Raw genomic sequence first — 15,934 nt, forward strand, 5'->3', positions numbered from 1 at the left:
TTTAGCACGATCTCTAAGCGAAAACGGAAATAGCTTCAATTTAATGACATCATTATCGACATCTTTTTTCTTTTGTGTATCACATAAATCAACGAAGCTATTCAGATGAGTAGCGACATCTTCACTAGGAAGGCTGCCGAATTGATCTTTCATAACAAGATTCAACAAAGCAGTATTAATTTCACAAGATTCAGCATCGGTAAGAGGAGCAATCGGAGTGCTAAGGAAATCATTATTATTGGTATTGGTGATGTCATACAATTTGGTATTATCTTGAGCCATCGCGACAAACAAGCAATCTAACACACGAGCAAACAAAAAGCAAGCGGGCAAAAGAGGCAAATAGAGAGGGAGGATAGAGAGGGAGAGAGGGCGAATAAAACGGCAAGGGTGAATTGGGGGGAGAGGAAAACGAGAGCCAAATGGCAAATAATGTAATGCGAGAGATAGGGATTGTGATGGGTACTTGGTATGTTGACTTTTTGCGTAGACTCCCCGGCAACGGCGCCAGAAATCCTTCTTGCTACGTCTTGAGCTTGCGTTGGTTTTCCCCGAAGAGGAAGGGATGATGCAGCAGAGTACCATAAGTATTTCCCTCAGTTTTTGAGAACCAAGGTATCAATCCAGTAGGAGGCCACGCTCAAGTCCCTCGTACCTACACAAAACGATAGCTACTCGCAACCAACGTGATTAGGGGTTGTCAATCCCTTCGCAGTCACTTACGAGAGTGAGATCTGATAGATATAATATTTTTGGTATTTTTGGTATAAAGATGCAAAGTAAAAAGTAAAGGCAAAGTAAAAAATCAAAGCAAGATTAAAGTGATGGAGATTGAAATGATGAGAATAGATCCGGGGGCCATAGGTTTCACTAGTGGCTTCTCTCAAGAGCATAAGTATTCTACGGTGGGTGAACAAATTACTGTTGAGCAATTGACAGAATTGAGCATAGTTATGAGAATATCTAGGCATGATCATGTATATAGGCATCACGTCCGTGACAAGTAGACCGAAACGATTCTGCATCTACTACTATTACTCCACTCATCGACTGCTATCTAGCATGCATCTAGAGTATTAAGTTAAAAACAAAGTAACGCCTTAAGCAAGATGACATGATGTGGAGAGATAAATTCATGCAATATGAAATAAACCCCATCTTGTTATCCTCGATGGAAACGATGCAATGCGTGCCTTGCTGCCCCTTCTGTCACTGGGAAAGGACACCGCAAGATCGAACCCAAAGCTAAGCACTTCTCCCATGGCAAGAACTACCAATCTAGTTGGCCAAATCAAACGGTAATTCGAAGAGACTTGCAAACATAACCAATCATACATAAAAGAATTCAGAGAAAATTCAATATTATTCATAGATAGACTTGATCATAAACCCACAATTCATCGGTCTCAACAAACACACCGCAAAAAGAAGATTACATCGAATAGATCTCCACAAGAGAGGGGAGAACTTTGTATTGAGATTCAAAGAGAGAGAAGAGGCCATCGAGCTATTAACTATGGATCTAAAGGTCTGAGGTAAAATACTCACACTTCATGGGAGAGGCTATGATGATGTAGAAGCCCTCCGTGATGATGGCCCTCTTTCGGCGGAGCTCCAGAACTGGCCCCAAGATGGGATCTCGTGGATACAGAAAGTTGCGGCGGTGGAATTAGGTTTTTGGCTCTTATTCTGATCGTTTGGGGGTACGTAGGTATATATACGAGGAAGGAGTACGCCGGAGGAGCACCGAGGGGTCCACGAGGTAGGGGGCACGCCCTAGGGGGGCGCCCCCCACCCTCGTGACCGCCTCTTTTGTTGGAGAGGTATCAGGAACCAAAATAAAAGAAGACAACCCCAAATGCTAGATCCCCAATCGTCCCAACTGGGCACCACTACTGATCATCCAGAAAAGACACATAACAACGACCAAGATCTTCATCGAGCTCCCACTTGAGCTCGGTTGCGCCATCTGCATTGGTATCATCGGCGCCTGCAACTATTTGGAAGTATCCGTGAGTCACGGGGACTCAGAAATCTCACACCCGCGAGATCAAGACTATTTAAGCTTATGGGTAGGATGTGGTAATGAGGTGGAGTTGCAGCAAGCGCTAAGAAAACATGGTGGCTAACATACGCAAATAAGAGTAAGATGAGAAGCTACGCGATGGTCGTGAAGCTTGATCCTGGAACTACTTACGTTCAAACATAACCCAAGACCGTGTTCACTTCCCGGACTCCGCCGAAAAGAGACCATCACGGCTACACACGCGGTTGATTCATTTTAATTAAGTTAAGTGTCAAGTTCTCTATAGCCAGATATTAACAAATTCCCATCTGCCACCTAACCGCGGGCATGGCTCTCAAAAGTTTATACCCTGTAGGGGTGTCCCAACTTAGCCCATCACAAGCTCTCACGATCAACAAAGGATATTCCTTCTCCCGGAACGATCCGATCAGACTCGGAATCCCGGTTACAAGACATTTCGACAATGGTAAAACAAGACCAGCAAGACCGCCCGAATGTGCCGACAAATCCCGATAGGAGCTGCACATATCTCGTTCTCAGGGCACACCGGATGGGCAAGACATCGGGTTGGCATAGACCCTGGTAGTCCAGGGGGCGCCTGACATCGCCCAGTTTGGACCAACACTTAGAGAAGCACTGGCCTGGGGGGTTAAAATAAAGATGACCCTCGGGATCACGACTCCCAATGGAAAAGTATAGGTGGCGGTGAGGCAAATGGTAAAACCAAGGTTGGGCCTTCCTGGAGGAGTTTTATTCAAAGCAAACTGTCAAGGGGGCCCCATTACCCCAACCACGTTAGGAACGCAAAGTCAAGGAACATAACACCGGTATGACGGAAACTAGGGCGACAAGAGTGGAACAAAACACCAGGCATAAGGCCGAGCCTTCCACCCTTTACCAAGTATATAGATGCATTAATTAGATAAGAGATAATGTGATATCCCAACATATCCATGTTACAACATGGAACAACCTTCAACTTCACCTGCAACTAACAACGCTATAAGAGGGGCTGAGCAAAAGCAGTAACATAGCCAAACAACGGTTTGCTAGGAAGGTGGGTTAGAGGCTTCACATGGCAATATGGGAGGCATGATATAACAAATTGTAGGTAGCGCGACATACCGATAGAGCGAACAACTAGCAAGCAAAGATAGAAGTGATATCGGGGGTATGGTCATCTTGCCTGAAATCCCACAAGGAAGAAGAACAAGTCCATGAAGAAGACAAACAGACATAGACGAATGGATCCTCACAAATGCGATGTTACCGGAACTAACAAGAAGAAGCAACATCAGAAAGGAGCAAACAACATGGTAAAGCAACAAGCATAAACATGGCATGATGCACAATCAAGTATGATGCATGTACGGTTTAATGATTCATGGCATGGCAAAGTGCAACAAACAACACTACAAGTTAAGTGGAGCTCAATATGGAACGAGTTGCATATCGACGGAACACCACATTCATTTATTTACTTCTCTCCCGGTTATGTACCCAACAGAATTAAATGTTATTAAACATGGCAAGGGGTGAAGCATATGACAACTACCTATCTAGGCAAGTTTAAATGAGGCCGGAACTAACAAACAACAATTCGGGAAAATCCTCATGTGCATATTTGATTTGGTACTGTTCTGCCCTAAACCATTGAGGGAGTCCTGGACTAAGGGGTCCTCGGGCGTCCGACCTATTAGCCATGGGCCGGACTGATGGGCTGTGAATATACGAAGACCGAAGACTGCACCCATGTCCGGATGGGACTCTCCTTGGCATGGAAGGCAATCTTGGTGACCAAATATGTAGATTCCTTTCTTTGTATCGGACCTTGTGTAACCCTAGATCATCCATGTGTCTATATAAACCGGAGGACTTAGTCCGGAGGATAGGGACATTATCATAACCATACAAGCTAGACCTCTAGGGTTTAGCCATTATGATCTCGTGGTAGATCAACTCTTGTAATACTCATATTCATCAAGATCAATCAAGCAGGACGTAGGGTATTACCTCTATAGAGAGGGCCCGAACCTGGGTAAAACATTGTGTCCCCTGTCTCCTGTTACAACGCACAGTTCGGGACCCCCTACCCGAGATCCGCCAGTTTTGACACCGACATTGGTGCTTTCATGGAGAGTTCCACTGTGTTGTCCCAAAAGGTTTGATGGCCCCTTCAATCATCAATAATGACGCTGTCCAAGGAGAAGCTTTCCTCCCCGGACAAATCTTTGTGTTCGGCAGCTTAGCACCGCGGGCCAATTCATTTGGCCATCTGGAGTAGATCGAAAGCTACGCCCCTGGCCATCAGGTCAGATTTGGGAGCTTGAACTATGTTGCGGACATCCGGGGAGACTTGATCTCCGCCGGATTCGAGACCGCGGCTACCACTCCTGGCCACCCCGAGAGACATGACCTAAATCTGTCATCGGACTGCATCCAAGAGACAGCTCCCGTAACCGCTCTGGCCTTAGATCTGGAGCAGACTACGCCATCAAAGGATGGGAAGCTCAACCCCGCCACGGAGGCCACGGATTCCCCGGCGTTGGAGCCACACATAGACTTGATCTCATACGATACCTGCGCCACATGAACTCTGGACTCATCTCCGGCCGTAAGTTTCAAACCATGTGAGCCCGCGGACGCCGAACTTGATTGTTTATTGATCTTCGAATTCAGCGCCGCAGACATCTTCCAGCACTCGCCTTTGGGCAACATGCTAAACTCACTAAAAAACCTGTACTTGACAGAGGACTCACAGCCGAACTCTATCCGGTCCGAACTAGGGGCTGACGGTGGAGAATTTTGCTTCCCACCCGCCACCCACTTCGTAGCCACGGTCGAGGATTTGACCGGCACACTTGATTAAGACTCTGGGGACATCAACGGTATGGACGAAGATGCCAGAGAAGAAGAGGCCCAGAACCCTCCGTTCACCGGACGCTGGACGGCCACTTCCTCGTATGTTGTATACATGGTGGATGCACCAAAGGAGAACAACGGCGATGACAAGGAAGATCCATCTGAGGATAAACCTTCCGAAATACAATCCAAGCGACGACGTCAGCGGCCCCACTCTAAGTCACACCGCAGTAAAGACAGCAACACCGGCACAGGAGAAGATAACACTCCAGAAGGAGCCGAAGACAGCGAAGACCCCGTTGAAACAGCTAATGAACAAGATGAACAGGAAGATGGGAAGGTTAGCCCTGGTAAACAGGACACGCACGAAGACTCAGAGGACCGAAGTTATCTTCCGCCCTCCGAGGATGAGGTGAGCCTCGGCACCAACGATTTCATCGTGCCTGAGGAACCTCTTGAGCAGGAGTGCTTCAAGCGCTAGCTAATAGCCACTTCAAGGAGCCTGAGAAAGAAGAAGCAACAGCTTCAAGCTGACCAAGATATGGTCAATGATAAATGGACCGATGTCCTAGTAGCCGAAGAATACGGCCTCAAGCGCCAAACCAAAAGCTACCCAAAGCGCAAATTGCTACCTCAGTTTGACGAGGAGGCGCCGGAATACATACCACCATCGTACAATGCGGCTGACCGACCACCACGTGGTCGGGACAAAACCGCAACTCACACGGAACACCAGCCCGCCCTGCCTCATCGCACAGGTAGAGGTAAATTAGCCCATGGCCATACATATGACCTCCCGTAAAACCTGAACAATAAAGCAGGACATACCAGATCAATCTATGAATCGCAAGGACGTGCCTCGACACACGATGACGGCCACCTATTCAGACATGACAAACTTAGTCATGCGCGGGCTGAAAACCGCAGACGGACTCCATCAGAGCTACGTCGCGATACGACCCGATATACAGGCGCCGCACTCCCTCATTGCTTCACTGATGAGGTCATGGATCATGAATTCCCAGAAGGGTTTAAACCCATGAATATAGAATCATACGATGGAACCACAGACCCCGCGGTGTGGATCGAAGACTTCATTCTCCACATTCATATGGCCCGTGATGATGACCTCCATGCCATCAAATACCTCCCTTTAAAACTCTAGGGGCCATCTCGGCATTGGCTCAACAGTCTGCCTGAAAATTCTATTGGCAGCTGGGAGGACTTGGAAGAGGCCTTCCTCGATAACTTCTAAGGTACATATGTTCGACCTCCGGACGCTGATGACTTAAGCCATATAGTTCAACAGCGCGGAGAGTCGCCAGGAAATTCTGGACTAGGTTCTTAACTAAAAAAACCAAATCGTCAATTGTCCGGATGTCGAAGCCCTAGCAACCTTCAAACATAACATCCGCGACAAACGGCTCACTCGCCACCTCGGCCAAGAAAAGCCAAAATCCATGGCGGCCCTCACGGCACTCATGACCCGCTTTTGTGTGGGCGAGGACAGTTGGTTGGCCCATAGCAAAAACAATGCAAGTGACACCGGCACCCTTGAAGTTAAAAATAACAAAGACAAGTCTCGATGCAACAAATGCAAGCGTCGAAACAATAGTGACAACACCAAGGATACGTTGGTTACTGCCGGATTCGGTGGCTCTAAGTCCGGTCAGCGGAAGAAGCCGTTCCAAAAGAACTATTCAGGCCCATCCATCTTGGACCGCATACTCGATCGTCCGTGCCAGATTCATGGCACCCCGGACAAACCACCAAATCATACAAATAGAGATTGCTGGGTTTTCAAAACAGGCCGGCAAATTAAACACCGAGAATAGGGAAAAGGGATCGCAAAGCGAGGATGATGGCGAAGAGCCCCGGCAATCAAACACAGGGGGACAGAAGAAGTTTCCCCCTCAGGTCAAAACGGTGAACATTATATATGCTACCCACATCCCCAAGAGGGAGCGCAAGCGTGCGCTCAAGGACGTCTATGCGATAGATCCAGTCGCCCCAAAATTTAATCCATGGTCATTATGCCCGATCACTTTTGATCGTCGGGATCATCCGACCAGTATCTGTCATGGTGGCTCAGCCGCACTGGTCCTAGACCCAATAATTGGTGGGTTCCACCTAACTCGTGTCCTTATGGACGGAGGTAGCAGCCACAATCTGCTCTATCAGGATACAACGTGAAAAATGTGCATTAACCCATCACGGATCAAGCCCACCAGAACTACCTTCAAAGGAGTCATACCAGGTGTAGAGGCCCGATGTACAGGATCAATCACACTAGAGGTTGTCTTCGGATCTCCGGAAAACTTCCGAAGCGAGGAGTTAATCTTCGATATTGTCCCCTTCCGCAGTTGCTATCACGCACTGCTCGAACGAACTGCCTTTGCTTGATTCAACGCAGTACCACACTATGCTTATCTCAAGCTCAAGATACCCGGTCCACGCGGCGTCATAACGGTCAATGGAAATACGGAACGCTCCCTCCGTACGGAAGAGCACACAGCTGCCTTAGCAGCAGAAGTACAGAGCGGCCTTCTCAAGCAGAACCTTAATTCGGTTGCCGAGCCCACGGACACCGTTAAGAGGGTCCGAACTACTCTGCAACAGGAGAGCTTGACTCGTCAGGAGCTCGACTAGCAATCCAGCCTCCGTCTCAGTCCCGATCAAGTGGTGACATTCATATCGCGCGTACATAACTGCACACTCAAAATCCCATGGGCATCGACGGAGGCATAGCTAGCTTATGGTCCATAGTACGGCTCAGCCGACATCAGATACACATATACTTTCACTTTTACTTGTCTCCTTTTCAGGTCTCAATCCCACAGGCCCCATATGGTGGTCTAGTCATCGGTCGTCTTGCAGGATAAGCACACCAAGACGGCGAGAAACACAGACATATGGTGGACTTTTTAGGTGATTCCATTAACGATAACTCTACCGGTTTTTCAGGACCCATGTGTAGCTCTCCCTTGGTTTCATCATGTTAAATAGCCTATTTCTTATCGCACTACCTGTATTAATGCGCCTTGACATACTAATTAAATTACAATGAGAACAGTTTGCGGCTGGAGTTTTAGGACCCCGGTTTCTTACCTTTGCACCTTTTCTGTTTTATTTCTCTTTTTATCTCAGCTTCTCTATGGATAACCCTATCAGGTAGCACCCGTACACTTTGGTACGTGTGATGTTTGCCAGGGGCTTCATAGCACCCCACATTGCGGCAACAAAAGTTTGAACACTTTTAATAAGTATAGTTCGGCACCCCGAACTTAGCATTATATGCATTGGCTCCGAATCATGTCTTTGGTCAATAGTTGGGTTGCCCGGCTCCTGTGCTTGCTACCTTACGTTCCGCTATATCGGCTAAGGTAGTAAAGGGAGAACTACTGCGATTGTGCCTTGGTTTATCCAAAGGAGCACCTCAGTAGAGAAAGCCAAAAACTGACTGTCATGATGCAGCGAGAGCCGGTCAGCTGTTTGGAGGTTACAAATCGTTGGAGATTTCTTCCGCATTACACGAAGGATTGGTACTTACCGATCAGACGCTTATAGCACTCTAGTTCGGATACTAGGGGTTGCGCCCATGTTTTTATTGTCGAAGTCCTATGGCTAAGTGAGGGCATTACAACCGCATAGTCTGGTTGCCTGGTTCATTGCGCTAAACAACTCCTTCAAGGACCATCTAATTGGATCAAGATTGTTTAGATTCCATCCCAAACACCCCCGTAGTACCTACGTGGGGGCAGAAGCCGATGACTGGTTAACTCTCAGATTTCATACAACACTGCCGCACAGGAAGTAAAAATTTAAAAACATAACCAGCATTATATTGCACAATCACTTTGTTTTATCATACAAGGTAGAGGGAGCTCGAATACATTCATTCAAAGATAGTGTCTTTCGCACAATGATCCGCAAAAATGCGAGACCCCTCTAAGACATCGCCGAAGTATCGCTCGGGTGCGCGGTGCTCCTTGCCCTCTGACGGCCCCTCGGTCGCTAATTTGACAGCGTCCAGCTTCGCCCACCAGACCTTGCAATAGGAGAAGGCCAGACGTGCACCCTCGATGCAGACGGACCGCTTGACGATGTCCAGCCAAGGACATGCACCCACCAGTCGCTTCACGAGGCCGAAGTAACTGTCGGGTATAGCTTCGGCTGGCCACAACCGGATTATTAAATCCTTCATGGCCAGTTCGGCCATCCTATGCAGCTCGACCAGCTGTTTTAACTGATCGCTAAAGGGCACCGGATGTTCTGGCGTGAGATATTGGGACCAGAATAGCTTCTCCGTGGGGCTCCCTTCTTCGGCTCGGAAGAACTCTGCGGCGTCGGCCACACTGCGTGGTATATCAGTAAAAGCCCCTGGAGAACTCTGAATCTGGGTTAGTAAACGATATTTCATCTTCACATTCTTGCTTTGCATATTGAATGCCTTACTTGGCGCAATCTTCCTGGCCTCCTAGATCTCCTGGAGGGCGCCCTGGGCCTCATTCTGGGCTGCCTCCGCACTCTGACGAGCCTTGGCGAGTTCGGTCTCTTGAACCGACGCATCGCGGTCCAAGGCCTCGCACTTCTTCACCGCGTCCTCGAGCTCCTGTTGGACCTCGCTGACCCGGGCCTTGAGCTTCTTCCGAGCGGCCTGCTCCTTGACAGCCTTCCCTCCGGCTTCGACCAGGGCCTTTTTCAGGGCCTCGACCTCAGTCGTCGCCTCTGTACACATCATGGCATTTCAGTCATTGCATATCATTTTCCTTTTTTCGAATACATAACAGGTTATTACTTACCTTGTTTTTCCTGGAGCTGCCTCTTCACCTGGCCCAGCTCCTCCTCGGCCTTCGCTAGTTTCTGCTTCAGTCCAGAGACTTCGGCAGTATGCGAGGCTGCGGCCAACAGTGACGCATGTGTTTACATTTCAGAAAAATTTAGTTAGTTTCCTGCAATAAGAGAATGATCCTCTGTCCGGCTTTTTCTTTCTGAACACCGGACAGAGTCTCGGGGGCTACTATCTACATTGGGATTTTCTCTTTTTTGCATCGCTTACCTCAAAACCTGTCAGCAGGCTACTGCAGGCTTCGGTTAGTCCGCTCTTGGAGGACTGAACCCTTTCAGTTACCGTGCCCAGAAGGACACGGTGCTCATCCACAATGGAAGCGCCTCGTAGCGCCTCCAGCAGATTATCCGCTGCCCCTGGTTGGACAGAGGTCACCGGCGGAATAGGTATCCCCCTTCTTTCGAAGGAGGTTGCGTGTTGGATTCCGGAGCCGCATCGGTCTCCGGGATTGAGTCCGGCTAAGGGCCGAACTGAATACGGCCCTCCCCACCAATCTCCATGGGGATTGATTCCCCTTGGTGTCCGGCGACGGGGGTTTCGCCTTTTGGCGCCTCCTAAGCCTCTCCCCCGCCTGGAACAGTCCTTCGGGATAGCACCTCCGCATCATCCTTGGTCTTGGGGGAGTGAGCGGCTTGCGGTGAATCGCTGGCAATCGCCTTGAAATCCAGCGAGCCTCCTAACGAGGATCGCGGGGAGCTATTGTGGGCCAGACTACAATAACATAACCAATCATGTCAATACAATGAGGAGGAGAAACTTTATGGGCGGATATAAGTCTTAGCACTTACGATGAGGCCCGCGGTTTAGTGCGGGGGCATTGCTCTGGACTGCTTTCAAAGTCCCATGCGGAGCTACCCACGAGTGGGCCTTTCCCCTTCTTGGGCGCCTCCGCCTCCAGAATGGTGGAGGCCGCCCTCTTCTTCTTCCCCTCATCGGGGGGGGGGGGGTGTTTTCCTCCTCATCATCATCGTCATCGTCTTCGGCGGCGGAGGAATGAGTCTTGTCTTCGGACGTTGCGTCCGAAGCACCCTTGCGGCGGGGGCCACTCTGGACCACCTTGGCCTTCCCTGTGGCCTTCTTCTCCGGCGCCTTGTAGGGCGCCAGCACAAGCATCTTCACTAAATGCGGGATGACTGGTTCTTCAGGCAGTGAAGCCGAACATTGGATCCGCTTCGCCCTCTCCATCCAGTCTTGAAGAATCGATGATGATAAAAGCTTAGACATCATCCTTTAAACAAGCAAGTAAGGGATGCAGTAAGAATAATATACCTCGTTGGCGAGGTGGTTGATGTCATGCCCGCGGTCTGAATTTGTGGCCAGCGGTGTTTCGTTGCCCTTAAAAAGCAACCTCTAGGCATCTTCGTGAGTGGTTTCGAAGAGCCTCTTCAGGGTATGGTGCTTCTTTGGATTGAACTCCCATAAAGGGCGGCTTCGGCTTTGGCATGGAAGAATCCGGCAAACTAGCATCACCTGGATTATATCGACGAGTTTGATATCTCTATCCACCATGCTTTGAATGCGTGTTTGCAGTGCTGCCAGCTCGTCTGGAGAACACCAGTTCGGGCCCTTCTCGACCCAAGAAGTGAGTCACATGGGAGCGCCCGAGTTGAATTCGGCAGTTGCGGCCCAGGTGGTGCTGCAGGGCTCTGTGATATAGAACCAATGTTTCTGCCATTCTTTTACAGTCTCCATGAAAGTGCCTTTTGGCCAGGAGACATTGGCCAGCTTGCTCGCCATGGCGCCTCCACACTCCGCGTGCTGGCCATCCACCACCTTCGGCTTCACATTGAAGACCTTGAGCCACAGCCCGAAGTGGGGTTGGATGCAAAGGAAGGCCTCACACACGACGATGAACGCCGAGATGTTGAGGAGGGAGCTCAATATGCAACGAGTTGCATATCAACGGAACAACACATTCATTTATTTAGTTCTCTCTCGGTTATGTACCCAACAGAATTAAATGTTATTAAACATGGCAAGGGGTGAAGCATATGAAAACTACCTATCTAGGCAAGTTTAAATGAGGCTGGAACTAACAAACAACAATTCTAGAAAATCCTCATGTGCATATTTTGATTTGGTACTGATCTGTCCTAAACCATATTTTAGAGTTGTTAAACATGCAAAGTAATGGCACCATGTTAATCTATGCATTTTTCTACCCCATTTACATATCAAGATTATTTAAAATGGAGCTACAGTTATTTATTTATGAAATAAAGCATTTTAGCAAATTAATGCAAACAGCAGTTTAAACATTTTAAACATAGATGAAAGTTGGATATTATGAAACTAGACAAAATTCTAAGCATTTAACATATATACTTTGTTTTAAAATGATGCATGATTGTTGAGTTTTTATATGCATGAAGTCCTAGGGTTTTCCTGTAAAACTGCAAAACACTTGAATAATAACTAAATTGTTTTGCGAAAAAATGTGACTCGGGCCGAATCAATAGGCAAGCCCAATAGGTACAGGGGCGCTGGAGGCTCACCATGGGCCTTGGCCCGTTTGTAGAGAGGCTTGGTAGGCCGGCGGATCTGGCGAAGAGGAGCTGGGCCTTGGCGCGCGAGGCAGGCCTAGGCGCGGTCAGCGAGCGGTCAATGGGCACGACGTGCGCTCGAGCGACTCGAGACAGAGGCGTCGTCCTCCTTTGATCGACAGGAAGCAGAGCAGCGGCGGTGTGAGATTTGGCGGTTGGGCGGTGCGACGGGAAGCAAGGGTGGCTGGATCCGGACGAGAGGACGGCGGGAAGGCGGATCCGCGACGGAAGGCGAGGACCTCCGGCGAGGCAGGGACTTGGCGTGGGCTCGGCGGGGTCCAAGCAGAGGCATCTCCTCAGCGCTGCATGTAGGACGCAGAGCAGGCAAGACGGTAGCAAGGTTCAGCCAGGGACGCAGCGCAGGCAAGGCTCCAGGCGGCGACGGAGCTGCGGGTCGGCGGTCGGGGATCCATGGCGGTGACGTCCTGGTTCAGAGAGAGAGATGTGAGAGTAGGGAGCAAAAGAAAGAGGTGGAGGGCAGGGGCTCGGCGACATGGTGGCGCTTGTTGCAGAGGAAGGGGAGGTCCATCAGCGAGCTTGCTGCCGGCGATGTACTGGACTCCGGCGAGGCGGAGAGGTAGGGTACGAACGCGGGGAAGACGGGTCCGTCCATTTCCTGGCTGGAGCGGGTGCAAAACGCTGGCGGGGCGAAGCTGCTTAGGGGTGGCACACTGGATTGAGGAAGGCACGGGGACGAGGAGGCACAGCCTCGTGCGTTTCCTCGGGCACGCGGGCGTGGGAGAAGGAGCTCGGGCTCCTAGTGAGACAAGGGAGGAGGAAGGGCCTCGATCCAATTGGGATCGAGCTCTGGCTGGCTGCGCGAAGGAGAGGGGAGATCCAGGAGAGGAGTGGCGACTGCGGGTTGGCTCGGGATGGATCTCGAGGGGAACCAGAGGCTGGCGGCCGAGACGGGATGGATGGGACATCTCCCTAGATTTTAGGGTTTTGTCTGGTTATATGGCATGTTTGCTGGGGTTAGGAGGTTAGGAGGGTTTTTCGGAGCCTCCGATGGCGATCCGACGGATCCGATCGAGAGGGGGGGGGGGTTAAGCAGGCCTTGGTGGGCTGTGAAGACAAGGTTGGGCTAAGATGAGATGGAAGGAGTGCAGCCCGGCAACTGTTTCCGGAGACCGAAAACGTCCGACAATAGACCGGCTATACTACCGCTATAGTTATCCGTTGGGGCGTCAAACGGACTCGGAATGCGATGAAACTTGGCACGCGGCATACCGACAACATAACAACACCGCATGCCAACTTTCAACCCATTCCGAGAACATTTTCTGACCACTTATAAAATACTATTTCGGACGTGCCGCGGGCGTGTGCGAGTGTGTCTAGGCTCAGAACGGACAACGGAAAGAACTGGGAGACCCGGATGGATGCAAGTTTTGAAACCATGATGATGCAATGCACATGATGACATGGCAAGATGTAACACGCAAGAAAAGACATGGGAATGATGGCGAATAACTGGAAGACACCTGGCGCAACGGCCTCGGGGTGTTACAATGTTGCACTGTCATTATCAACTTCGCATCTTTTGGCATCAATATTATGAATATGTGTATTACTACAATCAAGATTCAATAAGAATAGACCATTAATCAGGGGTGCATACCATAAAAGATATTACTCATATAAATAGAACAATCATTATTCTCTGATTTAAATGAATAACCGTCTCGCAATAGACAAGATCCAGATATAATGTTCATGCTCAACGCTGGCGCCAAACGACAATTATTCAGGCCTAAAACTAATCTCGAAGGTAGATGTAGAGGTAGCGTACCTACGGCGCTCACATCGACCTTGGAACCATTCCTGACGCGCATCGTCACCTCGTCCTTAGCCAATCTTCATTTATTCCATAGCTCTTGTTTCGAGTTACAAATATGAGCAACTGAACCAGTATCAAATACCCAGGCGCTACTATGAGCATTAGTAAGGTACACATCAATAACATGTATATCAAATATACCTTTGTTCACTTTGCCATCCTTCTTATCTGTCAAGTATTTGGGGCAATTCCGCTCCTAGTGACCATTCACTTTGCAGTAGAAGCACTCAATTTCAGGCTTGGGGTCCAACTTTGGGCTTCTTCCCGGGAGTGGAAACTTGCTTGCCATTCTTCTTAAAGTTCCCTTTCTTTCCCTTGCCCTGGCCTTACGCATTGCGAATAGCTCAGGAATCGTTTTATTCATCCCTTGCATATTAAAGTTCATCATGAAGCCTTTGTAGCTTGGTGGCAGTGATTGAAGAACTTTGTCAATAACACTAGCAACTGGAAGATAAACTCCCAGCTAAGTCAAGTGGTTATGATACCCAGACATTTTGACTATGTGTTCACTGACAGAACTATTCTCCTCCATCTTGCAGCTATAGAACTTGTTGGAGACTTCATTTCTCTCAGCCCGGGCATTTTCTCGAAATATTAAATTCAACTCTTGGAACATCTCATACCTCCATGACGTTCAAAACATCTTTGAAGTCCCTGTTCTAAGCCGTAAAGCATGGCACACTGAACTATCGAGTAGTCATCAGGTCAAGTCTGCCAGATGTTCATAACATCTGCAGTAGCTCCTGCGGCAGGTCTTTCACCTAGCGGTGCATCAAGGACATAATTCTTCTATCCAGCAATGAGGACAATCCTCAAGTTACGGACCTAGTATGTGTAATTGTTACCATCATCTTTCAACTTAGCTTTCTCTAGGAACACATTAAAAATTAGGGGAATGGTAGCTCGGGCCATTGATGTACAACATAGATATGCAAAACTATAAGACTAAGTTCATGATAAATTTAAGTTCAATTAATTAAATTACTAATGAACTCCCACTTAAATAAACATCCCTCAAGTTATCTAAGTGACACATGATCCAAATCAACTAACCCATGTCCGATCATCACGTGAGATGGGGTAGTCATCAATGGTGAACATCTCTATGTTGATCATATCTACTATATGACTCACGTTTGACCTTTCGATCTCCAGTGTTCTGAGACCATGTCTGTACATGCTAGGCTCATCAAGTTTAACCCAAGTATTCTGCATGTGCAAAACAGTCTTACACCTGTTGTATGTGAACGAAGAGTCTATCACACCTGATCATCACGTGGTGCTTCGGAACAATGAACTTTGGCAATGGTGCATACTCGGGTAGAACACTTTTATCTTGAAATTTAGTGAAGGTATCATCTTATAATGCCACCGCCGTTCTAAGCAAAATAAGATGCATAAAGGATAAACATCACATGCAATCAAAATATGTGACATGATATGGCCATCAGCACCTAGTGCTTTTGATCTCCATCTCCAAAGCATTGTCATGATCTCCATTGTCACAAGCTCGATACCCTGATCTCCATCATTGTGTCGGGGTCGTCTCGCCAACTATTGCTTCTATAACTATTGCTAACGCATAGCGATAAAGTAAAGCAATTACGTGGCGCTTGTGTTTCATACAATAATTAAGAGACAACCCTAAGGCTCCTCCCGGTTGTCGATATTACAAAACATGATCATCTCATACAATAAAGTATATCACATCACGTCTTGACCATATCACGTCACAACATGCCCTGCAAAAACAAGTTAGACGTCCTCTACTTTGTTGTTACAAGTTTTATGTGGCTACTAGGGGCTTCTATCAA

This window comes from Triticum aestivum, chromosome 6A (genome assembly GCF_018294505.1).
Source record: "Triticum aestivum cultivar Chinese Spring chromosome 6A, IWGSC CS RefSeq v2.1, whole genome shotgun sequence".
Taxonomy (NCBI): domain Eukaryota; kingdom Viridiplantae; phylum Streptophyta; class Magnoliopsida; order Poales; family Poaceae; genus Triticum; species Triticum aestivum.